The sequence below is a fragment of the Narcine bancroftii genome, chromosome 9 (genome assembly GCF_036971445.1).
Source record: "Narcine bancroftii isolate sNarBan1 chromosome 9, sNarBan1.hap1, whole genome shotgun sequence".
Taxonomy (NCBI): Eukaryota; Metazoa; Chordata; class Chondrichthyes; order Torpediniformes; family Narcinidae; genus Narcine; species Narcine bancroftii.
Window position 1 is genome coordinate 12,946,036 of NC_091477.1, and position 19,455 is coordinate 12,965,490.

Consider the following 19,455-nt stretch of genomic DNA (forward strand, 5'->3'; position numbering starts at 1 on the left):
GCCTTAAGGATTATAACTCCTGTTCGATTATACCTGGTTGCCAGCAGGGGATGACACAGAGCAGGAGACACAGTATGCAAGATCTGTAATGGAGGCTTACAGCCTCATGGCATGCCTTGTGGTACTGTTTACAACAACTTCAAAGTAAAGAACCTTTTCCTTCATCCATGTGTTGTCTAAGAACTCACACATATGGATACATGATGAAACATACTTCTTCCTTAAATAAAGTACTTAACCCTCCCTATCCCATAACCTTCTATTTTTCTTTCATCTATGTGTCTGTCTTAGAGTCTCTTAAATGCTCCCCATGTTTCAGCCTCCACCACCATCCCCAACAAATCATTCCAGGCACCCACAACTTTCCTTATAAATAAAAAAACTTACCCCGATACCTCCCCTAAACATTCCTCACTTCACTTTGTACATATGTCCTCTGGCATTTGCTGATCTTACTCTGGGAAACAGGTGCTGGCTGTCCACCCTATCTATACCTCTCATAATCTTGTAGAACTCTATCAAGTCTCCTCTCATCCTTCTACACTCCAAAGAGAAAAGTCCCAGCTCTGCTAAACTTGTCGCATAAGATGTTTTCCAATCCAGGCAATATCCTGGTAAATCTCCTCTGCACCCTCTCCATAGCTTCCACATCCTTCCTATAATGAGGTGACCAGAACTGAACCAGAGATTTGTAGAGTTGCACATGACCTCTCTATTCCTGAACTCAATCTCACTATTAATGAATCCTAGCATTGCATAGGTCTTCTTAACTAACTATCAAGGTGACCTTGAGGGAAGTATGGATTTGAACCCCAAGGCCCCTCCGTTCATCCACACACTTAAGTAAGCAAGTCAGCCTTCTGGTTGTCCTTCCAAAATGCATCACTTCACACTTATCTAGATTGAAACCCATCTGCCACTTTTCTGCCCAACTCTGCATCCTGTCTATATCCTCGTAACATTCGACAACCTTCAGCTCCATCCACAACTCCTCCAACCTTCGTGTTATCCACAAACTTATTGACACATCTTTCTGCCTCTTCATCCAGGTACCTCTTGTAGTGGAAACTGATGCCCTTGATGCTGACCAAGCTTACAACTCTGTAGTCTTTTCCTGTCCTGTGCATTGGCACCTGGATACGAGACAGTGATGCAACCAGTCAGAATGCTCTCCGTGGTATATCTGTGGAAATTTGCAGGTGTTTGATGACATGCAAAATCTCCTCAAACCTTTCACAAAGTGTAGCTTCTGGTGAGCCTTCTTTGTGATTGCATTGATAATTAGCAGACTCGTTCTCAAGGCCTGAGTTCTGCAAGCTAGTAATTCCATTACAATTGCTTTTTACCCGACCAATACAGACCTGTTTTTATGAGATTAAAAAGTGGATGAAATAGTCACTGGGTGGTTTAGTAAGTTTGCAACTGTCACAAAGATTGCTGGAGATATGGACGGTGTAAAGGATTAACAAACGAGACTGTAGTTTACAGGGCAGTTACAGATTTGGGTAAAGAAGTGGCAATGGAGCTTCATCCAAGTGTGGGTGAGATGCTGTATTTTTGGAGGTGAAATGTAAGGGAAAATATTCATTTAATGGTGGGAATGTCACAGCAGTGATGTACAGAGCGATCTGAGGGTCCATTGTGGTCACACCAGTAGACAGGTTGGTAAAGAAGGTTCATAATGTATGTGCCTTCATTGGTTGGAGCAATGAATATAAGAGTAAGAATGTCACAAGGCATCCAAGTCAAACTTGGGTTAGGCCACATGGATAATATCTGATTTTGATCAAGCTATTGCATGAAAAATGCAGAGGCTTTGAAAAGGTTGTAGAAGAGATTAACCAGGATGCTCCTCCACCTGCACCACCATTTTGTTTGGATGTCTGTCTACATTTTGCTCATACCTTGATGAAGGGCTCAAGCCTGAAACATTGGTCATGCTACATAAATTACACTGTTTGACCTGCTGAGTTTCTCCAGCACTGTTTTAAACCAGGATGATTTCTAGATTGGAGGGCATGAGCTATGGGGAGACGTTGGATATGCTTGGTTTGCTTATCTGGAGCTCAGGGGTGACCTGACAGACATTTACAAAATTACAAGAGCCAGTGATAAGGTAGCTAGTAAGAATATTTTTCCTCATGTAATAATGTCAAATACTAGAGGGCATGCATTCAAGGTGGAGATTTGAAAGAAGATATGCAGGGAAAAGATTGAGTGATAGGTGCTGGGATGGTTTGCCAGAAGCAGTAGTAGAATCAGATATGATGGTAGATACACGAATGTGGAAGGAATTGAGGGATCTGGATCATATGCAGGCTGGAGATGTAGTTAGATTTGGCATCATGTTCGATGCAAACGTTGTCGATGGAAGGACCTGTTCCTGTGCTGTGTTGTTCTGTGCTCTATTTAATAAAAAGAAAACAGTTTATTTTCACATAAATTGAATCCTGAGTGGTGGGTAGGATCAGGACATATCAATCAGTGCAAACAATAAATATAAATGATGGTTGTTCTGCATGTAACTTTCCAACCATTGATTTTCCATCTATTCTATTTCCACTTATTTCTGACTCTTTTATGCAAAGGTATTAGCTATAGAAGCTTTCAATTATTTTTTCAATATCAAGCTGTGATACAACTCCAGTTCAGATTTCTAACCAGATTCTGATGTGGTAAAAGGTGACATTCTTACAGATCCAAAAGAACAAGGATTGAATGTAAATACCTTTTCCTTAATGGGTAGGCTATAACAAGCAGAGATAAATTAAAGCTTCAGTGCTTGTCATGAAAATCAAACTCAAATTGTATGCTTTTTGTCACACATAGCATCAGATAAGAATTGAATTTTAGTAAATGTGTACTTGGTTAATTCAGGCATGGCATTTTTTGAGATTTATTTGTTATTGACGCGCTATCAATAACTCTAGAGAATAGAAGTTACCTGACTGATAGGCTTTCATTACCATAAACAGAAGGCAGGTCTCATGTTGCTGACCTGAAACCCGAGCTTGTTCTGGAGGAGGGGTTTATTAGGGGAATCAAAGGGAAGGTGCCACAGGTGGGCCAGCCATATACATATAAACAATATTAACAGTAGTTCCCCCTCTTTTAAAAGAAGCCCAGTGGGGTAAAGTAGGTTCCATGTCCAAAACAAATTCAGTCTGTCTGGTGGTCATGTCTGCTGTTGTGACCATAATAGCACTGGCTGTGTCTCAGCTGTTGACTCCTGTACGATTTGGTTGTTGTCAGTGGGTTGGGTGACTGGTGACTGAACTGAGAGAGTTGGGGTAGGGTGACATGGTATGTCATGGGTCTCCCACGTGCACCAGGTCCTGGGTGGACACAGTGTCCTCATGCCCATCTGGGTTTGCCACATAGGCGAACTAGGGGTTGGCATGGAGGAGGTGGACCCTCTCAACCAGTTGGTCAGACTTATGGCTTCTTACATGTTTCTGAAGCAGGACTGGCCCTGGGGACATCAACCAGGATAGCAGTGTGGTCCCCGACGAGGACTTCCTGAGGTAGGGAAACAAACTTTTATGTCTATGTCCATCATTGACCTGGCGAGCTGATAAGAGCTGCTTTGGTTGAGTGAGATTGAAGTCAGAGTAGCATCGCTGTCTGATTTTCTGTACTGGTTCATGGTCTGGTAAAATTATGGCATCCAAGATGGCAGCCCCCATGGTGAACACATGGTTCTGTTGTTTTTTTGTCAGAAGTGTCGGTGGAAGCCCCATTGCCTGCACGCTCCGCTGCTTGGGTTAGAAGATTGCTTGGATATGCGTATATTCATGTAGTGTCCCATCTTTCCACAGGCGGAATAGACCACATCCTTCACTGGGCAACACTTCCTGGGGTGCTTCTGCTGGCCTCAGAAATAGCACTTCAAGTGCTCACCAGCAGCAGCGGATGTAGTCAGGTCGGGATAGGGGGAGGTCTGTGATCCCACTTCCCAAGATGATGGCGGTCACGTTTCTCAAGATGGGGCTGCCTGTGTAGCAGGCATCTCAGATCAGCTCTTCCATGTGCTCTTCTCCCTACATGGCCTTGCAGCTGCAGGCCTGTCTGAGGTATGGAAGGACTCAAAAGTAATTATCAATGGACTCCCCATGTTGTTACTTACATGTGGATAAGATGTGCCTGGCGTAGACTCCATTCACCTGGGCCAGTGCCTCCACAATGTTCATTGCTTCAGTGAATGTCTCGCAGTCTCTGACCATCGGGTAAACATGGTGCCCGACCTGTGAAAACAGTAAGTGCAGTTTATTTGCGATGGATTGGACAATCTCGGTGGAGGCCTGCAGACATGTTGAAGCAATGTTGCCAGAGTTTGAACTTGCCAGATGCTTCTGGTGATAGCTGGTTGATTTCCAGCCTCTCTGGTCTCAACTTGTCCATTCCAAAAAATTGATGGTAATAAAATTAATGCGCTATCAATATCTCCAAAGACTAGAAATTACCTGACTAATTGGCTTCTATTACCATAAGCAGATGGCACATCTTATATTGCTGACCCGAGACCCAAGCTTCTTCTGGGGGAGGGGAACATAGGAAGTAGGAACAGGGGTAGGCCAAAAATGGCCCATCGAGCCTGCTCCGCCATTCAATACGATCATGGCTGATCTAATTTATGACCTAACTCCACCTACCTGCCTTCTCCCCATATCCCCTAATTCCTCTATCATGTAATTCTCCTAACAGGGGTTAGGAGAATCAAGGGGGAGGAGCCACAGGTACAATCTGCAAGGGACGGGCCAGTCATACACATATAAACAACATTAATAACAATTACTATTAACAGTGGTTTCACCACAGTTATCTGATGTTATTACCATTTCATTCCCTCTAAAAAATATCCTTAAAAAGGCTTTAGATATGGAAGCAACCTGTACATGTTAAATAATTGTATGTGCTTCCCAGTAGTTATCAAAGTGTTTATTCAATACTACCTGGATAAATCTCCTCATTATAATATTTATTTTAATCATGGGGGTTTGAATGAAAACAACACAGTAGCAATGATTGAGGTCTCTTTGGACAGTCGATACTGCACAACAATTAATACTGGTTTACTTACAATGTAAAGTTAGTTGCCACTGGAATGCTGGAGTATCAGTAGCCATTCTTGTCTATGGCTGCCTTAGGACTTTGCTCAAAGTTTATGGGCCCCCTTCCATGTGAAGCAGTCCGGTTTAAATGGTTTCTTCTGTATTTCTCTCCCATTGACTATATAAGAAACAGCATTTTTAAAATTATTTCAGTCTGTGGTCCCCCTTAAATTTACTGTGGCCCTCATGGGGTCTGCATGGCCCCTGTTGAGATTGACTGGGCTAAGCTATGCTTTCCTTTTGCAACAAAACAGTTTCAGTAAAGACTCAAAACTTTGACTGGCCCTTTGTCTCTGCTCAATCTCCTGAGTTCTTGCATGTTACAGCATTTGCAGTCTCTTGTCTCTGTACATTCCTTCTGCTGAATTTCACCTGACATTGATGCAAGGGATGGGAAAAGTTTTTGTCCAAGACACCTTCCATGGAATTCAAGGCTTTATGTTATTTTTTTAATTGCTTTGGAGTTTCTGTTGATGTCTGAGGATACAAGGACTTATGCCAGTACAGTGATATTCCATTTACAAAGGAATTCTAGATTATAATGCATTTAACTGGAAACATTAAAACATAATTACTCAAAAATAGTGAATTGGCTCTGTGATAAAAGACATATTATGGCCATAAACATATTTTCAGCTGTATTAATCAAAGTTCGTATTACCATGTTAATGAAGCTCAAAATATTGTTAATTTTGAAGGAAAATTGTGTTTCAAAATGGAGTCCTATATATAATTATATTCATATTTATATATTAGATATTTATATGTATTATTTATCATACTGTATTATATTTTTCTGTATTGGCAATCAGTTTGTTTACACTTTTTCAATATTTACATTTCTCTCTTTTGTATACGTATCCTTTCTGAGTACTCTTTTTTGCATTACTGGTAAGTAGAAATTTTGCCTGGCCCACAGGGGAAAGGATCTCAGCATATGTACTCTGACAATAAATCTTTGGCACATAGCAGATCTTGCACCTCATAATATGAGAGTAGCTTTGAGCAGCAACTTGGTGGGGCAGTCATGCAATCCTTCTCAGAACCATACAATGTTTCAGTCTATTATTCAATACACAAACGTGCTGGAGAAACAGCATGATCCACTAGATGGGCAATCAATGTTTCACGTCTGGGGCCTTCGTCAGGTATAAGAAAAAGTGGGCAGAGGGTGAAGATGGGAGGGGGAAGGAGAGGGAGCAGGAAGGAAGGGGCAGAGGAGGAGCCCAGGCTAAAAGGTAAGAGTTGATAGGTGGATACAGATGGAAGGGTAGAAGAGAAAAAGGCTGACAAGCTTCCAATAGATGCTATCTGACTTGCTGAACTTCTCCAGCACATCTGTGTATTGCACTTAATGTCAGCATCTGTACATTTTCTTGTTTAACTTAAATCCATTATTTTACTGGAATCACCTATTCCTGTTGCATTATGTAACTTTATCCCTGGATGGATGTTCAGATGAGCATTCCCTCCCCTTCACACATTTGAACACACATTTCTTTTTGTTAATTGTTTGTTCACAGAAATCAAGATCTCTGGCTACACCTGAACTTATTGCCCACCCCACAGCTTCATTGAACAGAATGGGTTGCTAAACCTGTTACGAACTAATAAAATCTTATTAGTACCAATAAAGGAACAGCGATGGAAAATTCATCTGACAATGGTAAATTCAAAGTTATTGTTTTTATTAAATGATTAATAACATTGTAATTCTTACTTACATCTAAACTTAACTTTATCTTAAAGCAAGTGAGTTTGTGTGTGTGTGTGTGTGTGTGTGTGTGTGTGTGTGTGTGTGTGTGTGTGTGCGTGCATGTGTGTGAGTGTGTGTATGTGTGTGTGATTAAATCCCAAACTATTACAGTTTAAGCTTGATTCTGAAAAAGTCAATTTTAAAGTCTAGTTTCAAACATCTCATTGAACTTGAGGATCTTTTTAAATTGTGGTTCAGAAGAAATTATGAAGCAAAATTGAAGTATCAGATTTCTTTACATTGTTGCTGAAAAGCAATAATTAAGTATATTGAAACATCTAATCATCAAACTTCTTTAAAACTCACAAATTCCTTTTTGTAAAGTCATTTTCAAAACAATGTTCCTTCAAACGAACAAAATTCTTCAATCCTCGATATGAGTGATTTTTCACAAACATCCTCCCATTTTCCTTTGGAGTTACAGAGTCTGTATCTTTCACGATGATTTCAAACTTCTTAATCAAAAGTGACCATTCCTCTGGACGCAAACGAGCCTGCATCTATTTTCATAAATGAGTAGTCGTAGTGGCTATTTTATTTTAAAATTCCATTGGGTGTTCCTTCTTTTAATAAGAAGAACACAGATCCTTTTCAAAGGCTTTTGAAACTGTACTTCTTCTCTTGACAGAGAAAGCAATCCTGAATTCACAGGAGGTAGGATTTCTTCCTACTGACCCAAAATGTCTGATTTATATCCTTTCTTAAAATCATATGATATAACATCACTGCTGTTTCAATTTCATTTTTACAAAAGCATGCACCTTTTCAAATTATCACATCACATCCATAAAAAACCTGACCTCATCTCTGCCCAAGAGGTTTAAGTGGTTATTGTCTCCAGGAAGTCTGATGACCACAAACAAAAAAACTGTTTTTGTTTAAACAAATGGCTTCCTTCAGCAGTTCTTCTTGAGTACTTGAATTCTTTTTTAATAAAGCAAACACTCCATTGTTCTTGAATCATTGAAGACCCACTTCATTTCCATTAAGGTCAGGTTCTTCCAGACACGGCGACTCCGAAATGAACTCTCTCTCTGAGTCTCTGTAAATGTAATATGACCTGTGTGTGACCCTGTATCATTACTAAGAAATATATATTTTATAACTAAAGATTAACATAAATCCATTACAAACCACTTCAGAGGTTAGTCGAGAATCAAACATATTATAGTTGATCTGGACCAAGTAGCCTGATCAGGTAAGCATGGCATATTTCTTTCCACAAAGGAAGAAAAATAATAAACTTTATGGACTAGTTATTCTAGAATTTTATGGGCAATAAGAATAATTTGGTAATTTCTTAGTCACCATTACTGATAATAATATTTAATTTTAGTATTACTTAATCATGTGAATTTAACATCTCCCAGCTACTACTGTGGAATTATGGACGGGAAGGGATTGGAGGGTTATGGGCAAGGTGCAGGTAGGTGGGATTAGAGGAGAATACTTAGTTTGATAAGGACTAGAAGGGCCAAAATGGCCTGTTTCCGTGCTATAATTGTTATATATTGTGAATGATTATATAAAGTCAACTCCCCAGATCTACAGTAAAGGTATCAGGATGCAAATTCATTGCATTTCAGATTATGCAGTGGTTTCCACGTTAATGTCTTATGGTTTACATTCTGTAACTGTAGCAATGTAATAGTTAGTTCACTGATGGATTAGGTAAGTGTTGAAATAAGAACTCTAGCACTTAGTATTCTTAGCATTACCTGAAGACAATCAAATGAAAGTGAGTGCTTCTGTTTATTGAATAGAAATGGTCTCTGAAAGTGCCCAGTGAATATTTTTTTGTGTTAACAATTACAGACAGGTTTTAATGTTCTTCATATTTTGCAATCATATTGACAGAAACAAATGAATTGTCTCTTTAATTCAGAAGGTAACTGCTTTATGGTGAGATTGGTCTCAAAGCGGATTCTTAAAAAAAGACAGCAGATGCTATAAATCTGAACAAAGAATAAAAAATTCTGGAAACATGAGCAGGGTAGCATGGTCTGGGAAAGGAAAACAAAGTTAATATTTAAAGTTCAAAGGCCCTTTCATCAGAAGTGATGATATGAACCAAGTAGCAGATAAGATTGGGGAGGGATGGAAGAAAAAAATGGGAAAACTTCTGATTGGGTGAGACAAGGGTTGCAAATTGGATAAGAAGTCATCCAGTTAATGGGAGCAATTAGGAAGAAAGGAGAAAGAACAAAACTACAGGACTAGAGAGTTACAGAGTGAAGTATACAGGCAAAAGGATATGAAGGTGTGAATGCAGGCTCTAAGATATGCCCAATATATTCATATGTGTTAATGGATAGAGGAATAATAATTGAACCTAATGTCAAAAATCTATAATACACAACAGAAATGGTTAGTTTTGATGCAGACAGAGAACAGGACCTACCTATTTCAAGATTTTAGAATTCAATATTAAATACGAAAACCTGCAACATTCCCAGGCAGAAGATGTGTTGTTTCTTCGGCTTAACCCGGGCCTCATTATAAATAGACAGATAAATCAAGCTGAAAATTTGATAGAGAATTAAACTGGCAGCCTACTGGAAGCACTGAAACATCCGTGAAGACTGAATTCAGGTATTCTGCAGAATGGTAACTCAAATCTGTGTTTAGTTTTACTAATGTCGAAAAAACCATGCTGCAAATACTGAATGTAGTGAATAATATTAGAGGAGGTGTGGGTGGATCACCTCTTCACTTGGGAGAACTTAGGAATTCCTGGATGGTGAGAAAGGAACTGGTGACACATCCAGTGTGGGATCTCCTGCAGTTCCACTTAACATGCAAAATGAATGGGTGTGGTTGGTATGGATAAAAGGCCAAAACCAGGGAGTCATAGAGGGAATACCTTCAAAATGATGAAAGGGCAACATGTGTCCATTCCAGAAACTGGGAGAAATTGTGAAGGCTGACCTATTGATTGCAAATGCTGGAAATTAAGAGTAGGGTATCAGGAAAGAGGTATAGGTGCACAAGACTCAGGAACTCACACCACCAGGTTCAGGAACAGCTTCTACCCCTCCACCATCAGACTCCTTAACAATAAACTCAATGAGAGACTCATTTAAGGACTCTTACTTTTGTATTTTATTGATTTTTTTTATCTCTGTATTGCTCAGTCAGTTTATTTATAATTCTTTATTTGTTTACCCATGTACATATCTTCTAGAACATAGATTTTTGCAAAAGCAATAACTGGTAATTCTGCCACACCTGCAGGGAAAAAAAAAGAACCTTAGGGTTGTATGTGATGTCTGATATAAATCTGAACTTTGAACTTTAAAAGTGCAGCAAACGCATGGAAGCAGTCAGCACTCTTGTCAATTAGGGTGGAATGAAAGTTATGATTAAGTCTGAAGGAAGGCATTTCAGAGGAACCTCGATGGAAAATCGTATGATAAGAGCGAACATGACAGAGAGAGAGAGAGAGATAGAGGAACTGGGGGGAATTGAATTGCTTCTTTATGGAAGGCAAAGCTGGAGGAAGAATTGTCAAGATTGCTGTGGGAATCTGGGTTGTAATGGATGTTTGTCTTTTGTCCTGTTTCCTAAAGTACAAGGACACTATCTATTAAGCAGGCAGACGATCAAGTGGGGAAAATCTATTTGAATGAATAATTGGCTGGCATTGGATGAGTTGAAATTCTTGTCTTAGAAGGGAAAAAAAAACATCTTTTAGTAATCACATAGTCAACATGTTTTGTTTGCCAATCCTTTTAAACTTCGGCTATTAAAATTATTGATATTGTCATTTCCACTAAAAGCATCATTCACAGAAAGCTGTTAGCAGACATTTGAACATGCATAATTAAACAATGAAATGTATGCATAATTAAGAAAATTCATTTCTAAATAAATTGGTGCAAATTACATGCTGTGCACTCAAATGTACTTCCAGCACAACCTCATCCCACCAACCTCTGCCATATCTATACCTATTAAGGATGAAAGCTGTTCCATCCATATCAATTGATAATCATAAGGATGAATCTTGCTGAAACCCACTTAGCCTCTTACCCTTCTGAGGTCCTTGAAATTAGCATCAGCGTAAATGAAATTTGCCCCCTATAGGACTGTAAATTAAGTCATACTAAATAAATGTGATTAACAGGAAGCTCAATGCTTAACATCACTGAAATGACTTGCTTTAAAGCAGGAGTTGAGCATGGTGTCCATCCTCTCAGGGCCTAGAAAATAGATACGCTCACTTGTGAAAGTGTTAGTGAGTTGGTCCTAGTACAGGGCACTTGAATACATTATCAGAGGAGTTTGCCCAATGCTATTCTTGCTTTGCTGCTAAAGGATTTATCCGCCGAGTTAGAATTAGAAATTTATTCCAAAATTCAATTGAGTATGTCTGAGAAACTTATATTGTCAGTAAAAATTATCATTACTTACATAAGTAGTTCATTAGCTTAGTCTCAATGTTTTTTTCCAATTCAGCTCACTATTCACTGTAACACATTTACATCACTAAATAATTCTGGAAGATAGTTACTGAAATATTAAAAAATATAGTGTAAACATATTTTTGTTTTCTCTAATGCGGTATATGTTTCTTGCTACGCTGTCTAACTGGGGAATCGTTCTTCCCCTCAAATATAATCAGGTCAGATGAGATGTTAAAATATTAAAAATATCAAACCAAAGCCCAAATTACTTTCAAGCTGATCCTAGCCAGTCTTACAGGAGATGGGGATGTGAGGGGGTCAGGATGGTGGAGCTAAACCATTTCCAAAAACATATTATCTGTATCCTTTCCACATTACAGTATTCCATAAAAATTATTAGAATTTCCTTGGGAGATTGACATTTAGCCAGGCCTAATGCAGCTAAGCTTAAATAAATGATAGATCTGGAATGAATGATAGATCAAGAGGCAACACACCGAACTTGTGGAAGGAAATGAATGTTGAAATGGGGAAAAAAAACTGTAGAAAGTGATTGAAATGTGGGATCTCCAAAAATCTATTCTATAGATGTGATTTTCAGCTTTATATTCTTTATGATTGATATTGTATACTTGAAATGAACAAATACATATTTACATATGCAATTAAATATGGAAAGGCATTGGAGATGGATCTTCTCATGATCAACAGAAAAAAATGATAGGGTAGGAGGAGTTTACCATTGTCAGTGTCACTAGTTCCGTGAGATCTCAACTGGACTATTTCACTGTGTTGGCAGGAATAAAAATGATTGATTCTTCCAACGTGTTAAATACTGCTTCTTGTGACACCAGCTACTTCTTTGGATGAAAGGACCTGACCGTTCATATCTGCCTCTTCCTTACCAGGATTAATTTCTGATGAGCTATTTTGCTTGATGCCCCCTTGCAGCAATTTTTTTAAAAAAGTGCATTCACTTGATGAGAAAGTGCTGCAACTGATGTGATGCCCCTTTATTAAACTGAGTAGAAAACCTGGACGCTACTTATTTATTATGTTGGAGATGTGGGTGTTTCTGCCTAGGACCAGATTAATTGCTCCTAATGAAGGTGGTGGTGAACTGTCTATTTGAAAGTGAGGTGCTTCTGAATGCCTGGTGGCAATGAAGTTCCAGTATTTAGAAAGAGGGTCAATGACTGAGTGGTAATATGCTTCCAAGTCAGATAGTGTGAGCCTTGGTGGGAAACCAGCAGATGGTGGTGTTCCAATGCTCTCTGTTCTTGTTGTGAGGTAATAATTCATGGGTTTGTGACGCATTGTCAGAGGAGTCTGTTGTGAGTGAGAAAACAGATTCAATGGGTCGCAAAACCAAAGACTCTGAATACAGTTTGGTAGTAAATGATTTTATTTCCAAAAGACAAATGTGGGAAAATAATAAAGGGAATAACACATAAATGTTCACAGTTTATATTGAGTGTGGCAAAGTGGTAACGGGAATAAAACACACACAATTTATTGACAAGCGTGGGAAAGTCACACCAGGAATAAAATTCACACACACACACATATAACAATTAAGGAAAAATCAACGCAATACCCACCACCTCTTGACTCAGTGCAGGCATGGCTCTACGCTACTAGGGACACTAACTAAAATGCTCCCAATCCTTTACCAGTACTTATCTTACTAATAATTTCTTCAGCGCTGTTCCACAGTTCTAGGGCTGGAGTGAAGCAGGGTGCTCCCAAGATGGCAAAGAGGGTAAATCAAGCACACAAGGCACCCTTTATAGTGTGGAGGGCTGGGGGTCTAGCTGAGGTCAGTTACAGCAAGCCAATGGCTTTGTGCCAGCAAGGTTATGTTGATTACAACAGTCAATGGTCCAAGGCCAAGTACAGGTGGGTTGGAGAGTCCAGCCCAGATAATTTACAGGCTCAGTGGCTCAATGCCAGCAAAGTTAAACCAATTACAAAGGCCAATGGGCCAAGCCAAGTGCAAAGGAATTTAAATTGAACATTGGCAAGGTATGCACTCATGAGTGGAGCAGGGCCAAACCATGATTGGCAGGTAGTTTGTCACATGACAGCCACAACCTTTCACAATATAGTGTGGATTGTAGATAGCACATTGCTGCCACTGTGCACTGATGGTTCAGGGAATTATCATTTAAAGTAATGGGTGGATTGTCATTCAAGAGAAGTGTTTTGTTTTAAGTGGTGGGGAGGTTCTTTATTGTTGCTAAAGATTATGGTCATTCAGAAAATCCATCATACCTCAAACTTGAATCTTACGGAATTCAGGAGATGGGCCAGGAATCCTGTGGCCTGGTCTAGTAGCCACGGTACTTATGTTAAAAGTAAAAACACAGAAATGCTGGAGGAACTCAGCAGGTCTCACAGCATCCATAGGAGTTAAAGATACTTTACTGATTTTTCAGACACGAGGCCTTCTTTGAGGTACAGCACATATGTTGGGAAGCCTGTTTCGTTTCCAGTCAACGAATGATAATTAGATGGCAGAAGACTGACGATAATCCGATTGAATGTCAAGGATACGTGGATGGACTCACTTGTTGCAGATGGTTGGTCCCTGGATTTTTTTGTGATGCAAATATTATTTGCCAATTATCAGCAATTTCCACAATGTTGTCTAGCCCTTTCATTTGATGAGTTGTAAATGAAATTGAACATGATGCAGTCAACAGCAAGTAATCCTCCTTCTAACTTTATGATGGAAGGTAGGTCATTAATGAAGCAGCTAAAAATCAACATGATCGACAATAGGGAAACTTGCATATCTAATATGGAAATGAAGGATGACACTTGGAGATCAGGCAGCACTGTTAAGGAGCATCCAAACACCCTAATTAATTAAATTATGGTAATATTCCATAAATGGGTCCCACATCTTGTAAAAATTCACCTTTACATCTTCAACATTGTATCTGATTTTTTTTCTAAACTTCAGAATGACATAACCTCCTGTAACCATTGAGTATGAGTTGGTGGAGTGCTTTCTTTACATTTCATCAGAAGGTACATTTCCAATGTGAGAAGAAACTGGAGGAAAACCCACACAGACTCTGGGAGAACATACCAACACCTTACAGACAGCGTGGGATTCGAACCCCGGTCCCAATCACTGGTGCTTTAATGATATTATGCTAACTGCTATGCTAAACGTGCTTGCCCACTGGATGCTAATATTACATAGGCGTTTTCTGAGACAGTGGGAATCTCAAGAGGAAGCCAAGACTGATCATTGACTCAACACTCCTGCTGAACATGATTATGAGTTCTTTAACATTGAGTCAAACCAAGGACTTTGGAGCTGTGGGGTAGCAGTTCTAACTGCTGCACCATTGTGCTGGCCTATAGATACATTCCTTGCGCTGGTACACTTACATCCTTCCACAAATGCAGTATGACAGGTCTGTCGTTCACCATTCAACCAGCTCAGTCAGTGGCTAATCTATCAAACCACCTCTTCAGGGGCGGACATTGAAGGACGCCACCCAGAGCACATTCTGTGCCCTCCTTTAGCAATATGCAAAATGTTGCGGGTCAGACAGTATCCATGGAAGGCAATAGATAGTCAATATTTCAGGCCAATTTTTAAGGAATAGCAAAAAAAAAATAGGCAGTCATTTGAATGAAAAGGTAGGAGGGGAGGAGCACTGGTTGGAAAGTGGAAAACTGGTGGGGGGGGGGAAGAAATGGAATTCTGTATCACCTGCCAACCTGCGCTCTTTCCCTTTCATCCCCACCACCCTCCACACACTTTTATTTGGGTCCAAGGATATATCAGATTTTCCTTCTTAATGTTATTGGTGTTAAAAACTCATCTGATACAGTGGTTTCATGTTTACTAAAGCTAGCGTTGCTTTATTTTTTTTTGTGTGTGCCTTTATCAAGAAACAAAAGTTAACATATTTTGTGTACTTGTGTCCATGACAATAGAGGAACCTTGAATTTTGGATTTGCCTTAATTTATTGAATTTTTGAAACTCCTGCTGCAAGAAATTCATATCAATCTTAAGTAATTGTTCATGCTTCTGGATAGGTCTAGAAACAGCTTTTAAGTTACCATGAAGTATTAGGTCATGTGGAACACTGTTGTTGAGCTCAGAGGTGTTCAGGATGGTCTCATCTGTAGTTGTATTCTTGTCAGCACAAGTAAGATTTCATTAATCATCATATTTCTTCAAGACTACAATGAGGATTTAATGATATTGAACTAAAATTTCTGATGATGGGGGGAAAAGATCAGTTTAAATTAAATTTAATTTTAATTTAGAAATACAGAATGGCAACAGGCCTTTCCAGTCCATGAACCTGCATCTCACAATTTAACCAATGTGACTTGTACGACTTGGGAACGTGGGAGCACCCAGAAGCTGTTCTATCAAACTTTCTAATTTCTTAAGTTTGGAGATTGATAACTTACTTCTTCATCCATTGTATCTTTTCCAATATGTCCCAATAATTTTTTGGAAAAAGAAATTAACAGTGTGACAGAATATATAGAGGTGTTTGGGAGATAAATTGCAGATCACACACAGAATTTAAAACACAGAATTTTTGCAGGAGCTTTTGCAAGAGTGCTCAGACTCATGATGGACTGTTATTTGTAAAAGGCAACAAATATAACAACAGGCAGTAGCAGCTTTGTCTGGAAAACAGAACTTATTGTCTGGAAGGTCATATGTTCTTTGGAGGCAGAGAGCAAAAAAAAAGAGGCTTTGATCTCAGAGTTAGAAGGAGTGAGAGAGAGGGGGGAGAGACACAGACATCAGCTCCAGAGGGACAGGCTGGCAAGCTTTGGAAGACAACCTGGTCAAAGGAGAGCACTGGCTGTCTGATGTTTCTCTTGGAATAGGGGAAACAGAAAGGAACTCTGTGGTGACCTGAAAGAAAGGCGTTATCATCTGGAGAACCCTGAAGGGGCCAAGTTGTGGATGTCTTTGAACAAGAAAAACTCTCTCTCTGAGAACCAACAAGAACCCTTCTGAGTGGTAACCATTTACTTGTTAAGCACCAAAGCCTGGTGAACTTTATTAATGTTAACTTCTGTGCACAGTACAAGAATTACCTGCAACCACTGAGATTGAACTGTGAACCAAAGAACTTTGCTGAATTTACACACATCTTACACACACATGCGCTTAGAATTAGAAGGGATTAACTAGGTTAAGTAAGTCAATAGAGATAAAATTTGTTCAAGTAACCTTTGTTGTGGGGCGTATTGATTGTTGCTGAGTTTTGGGGTCCTCTGGACTCGTAAAAAACAGTGAAAAAAAAATCAAGAGACAGCAAGGGGAAAGTACACTGGAGAATTCTTGTTCATTCTGTCAAGATAATCTAAACTGGTCTGAGACAACACAAAACACTTAAAGAAAGCAGAAATCCAGATTGCTTCTTTGCTTCCTATCACTGTGGATGGAACACCCATTGTGGGTTAATTAAACAGTGAAAGACTTTTACCCAGACACCAGATGGCACGCATGAATACATGCAGATTGAAATTGCTGAACCTGGAGCTCTCTATCTTTCGTTTACCTTGTCTCAAAGTAATTTTTACTCAATATGGCAGTGTTGTTTGGATTTTTATTATCTTCAAAAGAATGAAGAACAATTGCCAACACTTTACTACAGCTGCTCGATTCTATTTCACATACATTTACAAAATTCATCCTAATTTGTTGGTCTCAATGGAGTATTTTTCAATAAAGATCGGATAATGCATTTGGTATTACATGAGCAATTGCAGTCACTGGTATTTACTTCGATGATTCAATGTTGTGATCCCCAAAAATCAAAACCTGACAATTATTTTTCTCTTGTCAGATGTTGACAGTCAGTTATATATTTCCAATATGTGTTTATTTCATCAGATTTTTCAGCGTTTCACTTTTGCTTTACTTTTCCTGATCTCTATTTTTCATTACCACATGGATCAATATTTTTGGTCACTCATCAATTTATTTTCAGTTTTTATTATTTTGCATTTCTTTGGTGTGCACAGACTCTCCTCCCATGAATCTATGTATCTAATCTCCACAATCAATGATGCCAAAACTGTCAATCATGGGGAAATGTCAGCACTGACAAGTCTGAGGAATGTGAATGACATAGACTGCAAACCTCGTTTCAACATACAAAGCTGTTTTTCAAAGTGAATTACATTATTTTTCATAAAAAAATTGAGAGGGAATATCACAGTTCATGAGCTTTTGGTGGCAAATTAATAGGTTTTATTCCCCAGATTGTTGAAATCAAGAATTGCTATGAAATTATCAATTTCAGCTCATTTGGTTTCCAAGAACTCTTTGTTAATTTCAGTCCACTAATCAATGTGATTATAAGCCTAATGCTAAGCTTGAACCAGTGATGATTTTTGCCTCAACCACCTAGTTAAAATTGTAGATCACTCGATGAAATCAGTCAAGGTACGTGGTCATGGAAGCTAATGTGATTATATTTTAATCTTTTCTTCTGAAACAGATTAGAAAGACAATCCTCCTGCTAGTGTCTTCTGTGGCATGTAATGTTAGGTGCAGATGACATCAGCAGAACCAGACTCCAATTATTACAAAAACACACAGGAAATGGTACCCAAAGGATGATAGACAGAGGTAACTTCATATAAACCTCACAATGCAACATTATTTCTTGCACAGTTCTGCTATTAGTGATAAGATCCCATCTTGGTAAGTCAAAAGACATTGTCTTCCTGCTGAGAAGTCTTCCTGATTGGGAATATTAGAGCAGGACCAATGGGGAATCCACCTGCACTTAAGTGAAGGCTAAAGGGTTACCTGGTTGATTCTGAAAGTGAGGAAATTATTTTATGAGGAGAGATTGATTAATCTTTTCGATATTTATTGAAGTTTGGAAAGATGAGGGGGAGGGAACCTTACAGAGGCACAAAACTATGAAAGGAATATGTAAGCTAGAAGCAGGGAGGTTGTTTTCCACTGTCAGGAGAAACTGGAACTAGAGAACATAGCATGAATATTCAAAAAGAGAAGATTTAAGATGGAGATGTGGGGGAATGGCTTCTTCTCTGCCCAAGGAAGCAACAGTGGCTGCCTCAAAGAAGGTATTTAAGACGAGAATAGATGGATAAGTGGATATACGTCCTCACCCAGATCGAGAAAGGTAGAGCAGGCTTAATGAGCCAAATGAACCATACCCTGTGCCTATTTCTAATAATCTAATGGAGATCAAATACCTCAGCATTGCTCAGCAAATGATGTAGACATTTGCACAAAGTATCATCTAGGTAGCATTCGGACATGGCTTGATACCAGATAAGAAATACTTGTGCTTCAAAGGTTCTGGACAACGATGAGTTGCAAGAAGACAGAGCCTATCCACCTTCCCTTGGCATCCAAAAACATTGCCATCAGAGAATCATCCACCATCAATAAGCCAGACATTGCCATTGACCAGATACCTAATTGGCAAAAGCAGACCAGAGACTGGGTATCCTGGACCAAGTAACTCACTGTCTTTCCACCTTCTACAATAAATTTTGTTAGACAAATGCATCTTTAACATATCTGAAGTACCTCAAAGCCATCTAAGATGTAGCAACCCATATCATTGATATCCCAACTACCCCAAACATTGAATCCCTCTAGCAGCAGTGTACAGTGTCCGCAATATGTTCATCTACCAAATCCCCTGTCCTTACTCACCCAGACTTCTCTGACAGCATCTTCCAAACCAGCAAGGTGGACAAGGGTAACAGGTGCATGGAAAAACCACTGCCCACAGGTTCCCTCTAATTGGCATAACGTCCTGACTTAGAATATATGGTATCAATAGCCTTTTAAGGACATTGGGTCCAGATCCTGGGAACTCCCATCCCAACAATACCATGGGGTAAATTCAGTAGCAGGATTGTAGTCGTTCAAGTAAACCACTCACCAGCATATTTGCAGGGCCAATAAGGGATGGGCAATAAATGATGGCCATGCCAGCAATCTCCAGATCCAGAAATAAATACAAACTATCCAGAGTTCTTTTCAGTTCCAATTTATGGCATGTAATGGACAAAATCAACAGTAAGATGATTAAAATTGGACTGATTTAGATTGCCAGATTTAACTTTGAGAGAATAATATGACCTTTAATAACTCATTCCCAAAAAAAAGGTTAAAATTCCGAAGGGGAA

General features: G+C 39.2%; 1 long non-coding RNA gene across 1 annotated transcript in view; it reads left to right on the forward strand.

Annotated features, from left to right (window-relative positions):
• The window catches only part of LOC138742827 (uncharacterized), a 50,736-nt gene extending 36,942 nt beyond the window's left edge, over positions 1 to 13,794 (forward strand). Inside the window, exons 3-4 of the long non-coding RNA XR_011344436.1 lie at positions 6,635 to 6,777; positions 13,712 to 13,794. This is a non-coding gene — a long non-coding RNA (uncharacterized lncRNA). The remainder of the gene's footprint in view (positions 1 to 6,634; positions 6,778 to 13,711) is intronic.
• The last annotated feature ends 5,661 nt before the right edge of the window (positions 13,795 to 19,455 follow it).